A 6,666-nucleotide genomic window follows, 5' to 3' on the forward strand; every position below is an offset into this window, starting at 1 on the left:
GTTCGGCCACGGAATGTGAAAATTCGGCCTCTCTGAGGTACCAGGGGTACGCATTTAGGTACCAGGGGTAGTCGCTGAGGTACCAGGGGTATGCATTTAGGTACCAGGGGTATGCATTTAGGTACCAGGGGAGACCACTACGGTCTGTTGGTCCCCCTAGTTAGTGTACTCATCGGTTTACTCCCCTTTCGCAAAATATAGTCGGCACGTATGTGCAGGACTGTTTATTTTTATTTTGAAAAATGTTCTAAGTGCCAACGGAAGCTGGCACACGAACTGTCCGAGCCACGATGGTGCCCAGGCCGGACAGCGACGGCGAAAAAGCCGATGTGTGTTTGATGGAAGTTTCGAATATTTTCAAAGTGCCAACGGCACTTGCGGGGTGATGTGTCCGCCTCGTCTGGTTCCCCAGGTCGGCCAGAAAAAGCGAAAATTCGGCCTCTTCTCCTGGAAGTCCGGCCAAGTTTGGCGAATATTTTCAAAGTGCCAACGGCACTTGCGGGGTGATGTGTCCGCCTCGTCTGGTTCCCCAGGTCGGCCAGAACAAGTGAAAATTCGGCCTCTTCTCCTGGAAGTCCGGCCAAGTTTGGCGAATATTTTCAAAGTGCCAACGACTCAACAGCCGTAAAGTGTCCGCCTCGGCTGGTTCCCCATAACGGCCAGAACAAGTGAAAATTCGGCCTCTTCTCCTGGAAGTCTGGCCAAGTTTGGCAAATATTTTCCAAGTGCCAACGACTCGACCAGCGTAAAGTGTCCGCCTCAGCTGGTTCCCCATAGCGGCCACCACAAGTGAAAATTCGGCCTCTTCTCCTGGAAGTCTGGCCAAGTTTGGCGAATATTTTCAAAGTGCCAACGGCACTTGCGGGGTGATGTGTCCGCCTCGTCTGGTTCCCCAGGTCGGCCAGAACAAGTGAAAATTCGGCCTCTTCTCCTGGAAGTCTGGCCAAGTTTGGCGAATATTTTCTAAGTGCCAACGTCACTTGCGGGGTGATGTGTCCGCCTCGTCTGGTTCCCCAGGTCGGCCAGAACAAGTGAAAATTCGGCCTCTTCTCCTGGAAGTCTGGCCAAGTTTGGCGAATATTTTCTAAGTGCCAACGACTCAACCAGCGTAAAGTGTCCGCCTCGGCTGGTTCCCCATAACGGCCAGAACAAGTGAAAATTCGGCCTCTTCTCCTGGAAGTCTGGCCAAGTTTGGCGAATATTTTCTAAGTGCCAACGACTCGACCAGCGTAAAGTGTCCGCCTCGGCTGGTTCCCCATAGCGGCCACCACAAGTGAAAATTCGGCCTCTTCTCCTGGAAGTCTGGCCAAGTTTGGCGAATATTTTCTAAGTGCCAACGACTCGACCAGCGTAAAGTGTCCGCCTCGGCTGGTTCCCCATAACGGCCACCAAAAGTGAAAATTCGGCCTCTTCTCCTGGAAGTCAAGCCAAGTTTGGCAAATATTTTCTAAGTGCCAACGACTCAACCAGCGTAAAGTGTCCGCCTCGGCTGGTTCCCCAGGTCGGGTACCACAAGTGAAAATTCGGCCTCTTCTCCTGGAAGTCTGGCCAAGTTTGGCGAATATTTTCTAAGTGCCAACGACTCAACCAGCCTAAAGTGTCCGCCTCGGCTGGTTCCCCAGGTCGGGTACCACAAGTGAAAATTCGGCCTCTTCTCCTGGAAGTCTGGCCAAGTTTGGCGAATATTTTCTAAGTGCCAACGACTCAACCAGCCTAAAGTGTCCGCCTCGGCTGGTTCCCCAGGTCGGGTACCACAAGTGAAAATTCGGCCTCTTCTCCTGGAAGTCTGGCCAAGTTTGGCGAATATTTTCTGAGTGCCAACGACTCAACCAGCGTAAAGTGTCCGCCTCGGCTGGTTCCCCATAACGGCCAACAAAAGTGAAAATTCGGCCTCTTCTCCTGGAAGTCAAGCCAAGTTTGGCAAATATTTTCTAAGTGCCAACGACTCAACCAGCCTAAAGTGTCCGCCTCGGCTGGTTCCCCATAACGACCACCAAAAGTGAAAATTCGGCCTCTTCTCCTGGAAGTCAAGCCAAGTTTGGCAAATATTTTCTAAGTGCCAACGACTCAACCAGCGTAAAGTGTCCGCCTCGGCTGGTTCCCCAGGTCGGCCACCAAAAGTGAAAATTCGGCCTCTTCTCCTGGAAGTCAAGCCAAGTTTGGCAAATATTTTCTAAGTGCCAACGACTCAACCAGCGTAAAGTGTCCGCCTCGGCTGGTTCCCCAGGTCGGCCACAAAAAGTGAAAATTCGGCCTCTTCTCCTGGAAGTCAAGCCAAGTTTGGCAAATATTTTCTAAGTGCCAACGACTCAACCAGCGTAAAGTGTCCGCCTCGGCTGGTTCCCCAGGTCGGCCACCAAAAGTGAAAATTCGGCCTCTTCTCCTGGAAGTCAAGCCAAGTTTGGCAAATATTTTCTAAGTGCCAACGACTCAACCAGCGTAAAGTGTCCGCCTCGGCTGGTTCCCCAGGTCGGCCACCAAAAGTGAAAATTCGGCCTCTTCTCCTGGAAGTCAAGCCAAGTTTGGCAAATATTTTCTAAGTGCCAACGACTCAACCAGCGTAAAGTGTCCGCCTCGGCTGGTTCCCCAGGTCGGTCACCAAAAGTGAAAATTCGGCCTCTTCTCCTGGAAGTCAAGCCAAGTTTGGCAGATATTTTCTAAGTGCCAACGACTCAACCAGCGTAAAGTGTCCGCCTCGGCTGGTTCCCCAGGTCGGCCACCAAAAGTGAAAATTCGGCCTCTTCTCCTGGAAGTCAAGCCAAGTTTGGCAAATATTTTCTAAGTGCCAACGACTCAACCAGCGTAAAGTGTCCGCCTCGGCTGGTTCCCCATAACGGCCACCAAAAGTGAAAATTCGGCCTCTTCTCCTGGAAGTCAAGCCATGTTTGGCAAATATTTTCTAAGTGCCAACGGCTCTTGAGCCGAAAAGTGTCCGCCTCGGCTGGTTCCCCATAACGGCCACCAAAAGTGAAAATTCGGCCTCTTCTCCTGGAAGTCAAGCCAAGTTTGGCAAATATTTTCTAAGTGCCAACGGCTCTTGAGCCGAAAAGTGTCCGCCTCGGCTGGTTCCCCAGGTCGGCCACCAAAAGTGAAAATTCGGCCTCTTCTCCTGGAAGTCAAGCCAAGTTTGGCAAATATTTTCTAAGTGCCAACGGCTCTTGAGCCGAAAAGTGTCCGCCTCGGCTGGTTCCCGCGGTCGGCCTTCAAAAGCGAAAATTCGGCCTCTTCCCCTGGTAGCCCTGCCAACTTGTGCGAATTTTTTCTAAGTGCCAACGGCTCTTGAGCCGAAAAGTGTCCGCCTCGGCTGGTTCCCTCGGTCGGCCCCAAAAAGCGAAAATTCGGCCTCTCCCTCTTTAGGTACCAGGGGCTGGGGTACCAGGGGGAGGGTGCAGTACCAACTTTGGTCTTCAGGTGCGCCAGAGTACGCTAAATGGTCCCCCTAGTCAGCGTACTCATCAACGATTTACCCCCCTTTCGCAAAATATAGTCAGAACGAGCATGGGGGGCGCATAATTTACCCCACAAAATGAAAGGGCCCGGTGCCGAGCGCTTGGTCATGGCCGCCAGCAGCGCCCCTTGCTCGGTGGGAACACAACACGCAGGGTTGCACAGCACCCTGGAAGGCACAAAGAGAGTGAAAAATTTTCTAAGTGTCACTCTTGACGAAAAATGTCTAAGTGCCTCTCTTGACGAAAAATTTCTAAGTGCCACGCTTGACGAAAAATGTCTAAGTGCCACAGCGCTCGAAAATTTCCTAAGTGCGAGCACGGCTGTGAAATATTCAAAGTACAAGGAACGCTGGCAGAATCTCTCGACGGCCGTCTGCTCCCGGCGGCCGCCGTGAAGTCTCCCCTCCCGGGGACGGCTGTCTGCTCCCGGCAGCCGTCCTTAACCCCCTCCCCACACGTTGGACGAACACCAGCCGAGGGCGAAAGGCTCGCGGTGTGGAAGGATCGTGGCCACGGCTAATCTAGCGATGCCCGCGTTGGACGGTCACACCGCACGACAGAGCGGGGCCTGCATCCGGCGCGAGGCGGCCTTCAGGCACGTGGCTCGAGACGACCTCACCCGCCCTAGCCCGGAGCGGAAAGACTTTGAAATTTTCAAAGTCCAAGGAACACTGGCAGAATGGGAGGACCGGCCGCCTCCTTAAACACAGGCCGGAGAGATGGAGCGGGATCAGCGGCCCGCGCGTTGAGCGAACACCGGCCGAGGGCGAAAGGCTCGCGGTGTGGAAGGATCGTGGCCACGGCTAATCTAGCGATGCCCGCGTTGGACGGTCACACCGCACGACAGAGCGGGGCCTGCATCCGGCGCGAGGCGGCCTTCAGGCACGTGGTTCGAGACGACCTCACCCGCCCTAGCCCGGAGCGGAAAGACTTTGAAATAGTCAAAGTCCAAGGAACACTGGCAGAATCTCTCGACGGCCGTCTGCTCCCGGCGGCCGCCGTGAAGTCTCCCCTCCCGGGGACGGCTGTCTGCTCCCGGCAGCCGTCCATAACCCCCTCCCCACACGTTGGTTGAACATCAGCCGAGGGCGAAAGGCTCGCGGTGTGGAAGGATCGTGGCCACGGCTAATCTAGCGATGCCCGCGTTGGACGGTCACACCGCACGACAGAGCGGGGCCTGCATCCGGCGCGAGGCGGCCTTCAGGCACGTGGTTCGAGACGACCTCACCCGCCCTAGCCCGGAGCGGAAAGACTTTTCAAAGTCCAAGGAACACTGGCAGAATGGGAGGACCGGCCGCCTCCTTAAACACAGGCCGGAGCGACCGAGCGGGATCAGCGGCCCGCGCGCAGGGTCTTTGAAATGTACAAAGTCCTAGGGACAATGGCAGAATCGCTCGACGGCCGTCTGCTCCCGGCGGCCGCGGTGAAGGGACTGTACACCCCACCCGGGGACGGCTGTCTGCTCCCGGCAGCCGTCCTTCCCCCCCACCCCACACGTTGACCGACACCGGCCGAGGGCGAAAGGCTCGCGGTGTGGAAGGATCGTGGCCACGGCTAATCTAGCGATGCCCGCGTTGGACGGTCACACCGCACGACAGAGCGGGGCCTGCATCCGGCGCGAGGCGGCCTTCAGGCACGTGGTTCGAGACGACCTCACCCGCCCTAGCCCGGAGCGAAAAGACTTTGAAATATTCAAAGTCCAAGGAACACTGGCAGAATGGGAGGACCGGCCGCCTCCTTAAACACAGGCCGGAGCGACCGAGCGGGATCAGCGGCCCGCGCGGAGGGTCTTTAAAATGTACAAAGTCCTAGGAACAATGGCAGAATCGCTCGACGGCCGTCTGCTCCCGGCGGCCGCGGTGGAAGGACTGTACACCCCACCCGGGGACGGCTGTCTGCTCCCGGCAGCCGTCCTTCCCCCCCACCCACACGTTGACCGACACCGGCCGAGGGCGAAAGGCTCGCGGTGTGGAAGGATCGTGGCCACGGCTAATCTAGCGATGCCCGCGTTGGACGGTCACACCGCACGACAGAGCGGGGCCGCATCTGGCGCGAGGCGGCCTTCAGGCACGTGGTTCGAGACGACCTCACCCGCCCTAGCCCGGAGCGGAAAGACTTTGAAATTTTCAAAGTCCAAGGAACACTGGCAGAATGGGAGGACCGGCCGCCTCCTTAAACACAGGCCGGGCGAAAAATATGCGAATGTTGGGTCTCATCCAAGAAAGGGAGTTACCGGCCGCCTCCTTAAACACAGGCCGGGCGAAAAATATGCGAATGGTCCATCCAAGGAAGGAGGACCGGCCGCCTCCTTAAACACAGGCCGGGCGAAAAATATGCGAATGGTCCATCCAAGGAAGGAGGAGCGGCCGCCTCCTTAAACACAGGCCGGAGAGATGGAGCGGGATCAGCGGCCCGCGAACTGAGCGACCACCGGCCGAGGGCGAAAGGCTCGCGGTGCGGAAGGATCGTGGCCACGGCTAATCTAGCGATGCCCGCGTTGGACGGTCACACCGCACGACAGAGCGGGGCCTGCATCCGGCGCGAGGCGGCCTTCAGGCACGTGGTTCGAGACGACTTCACCCGCCCTAGCCCGGAGCTGAAACTCTGCGAATGTTAACATCCAAGGATGGAGGCAACGGCCGTCTCGTTAAGCTGAGGCCGGAGGAAAGTCTGCGGATTCGGGGCATCCAAGGCAGATGGAGGTGCCGGCCGCCTCGGTAAACAGAGGCCGGACCGACCGACATGCGACCATGACCCGCCTTGGTAGGGCCCCCACCGGCCCCGGCTAGCGCCGGCGTTGGGTGGACGGTTCCTCCCCACTTGCGGGTCGCCCTCTAGCGCTACGGCCGCCGCGCGAGCGCGCGCTCCGACGCCGCCCCCGCAGGCCTAGCGCGAGCCGTACGGCAGCGAGACCGAGACGCCCCGATTCCACGCACGCACCTAGCGGCCATCAACGGAGGCCGAGCGCGCGATCCGACTCGCGGCACGCCACGTGGGCGTCCGCCGGCCGCGCCGGTCTACCGCGAAAGATGTTTCTCAAACCCTCGCCTAACCTAGGGACGGCTATCTCGGGAAGCCGCCCCCGCATCTGCACCTATCCGCTAAGCCCTCCCGACCACCGCGAAGCGGGAGGACGTCTATCGTGGCCGCCGGGGCGTATGACCCCTCCGCGTGAGGCGTGCGGGCTCGGGTGGGCCGCAACGACCGAGTCTGACTC

This window comes from Syngnathus floridae, unplaced genomic scaffold (genome assembly GCF_059516105.1).
Source record: "Syngnathus floridae isolate MCC-2025c unplaced genomic scaffold, RoL_Sflo_1.0 HiC_scaffold_54, whole genome shotgun sequence".
Classification (NCBI taxonomy): Eukaryota; Metazoa; Chordata; class Actinopteri; order Syngnathiformes; family Syngnathidae; genus Syngnathus; species Syngnathus floridae.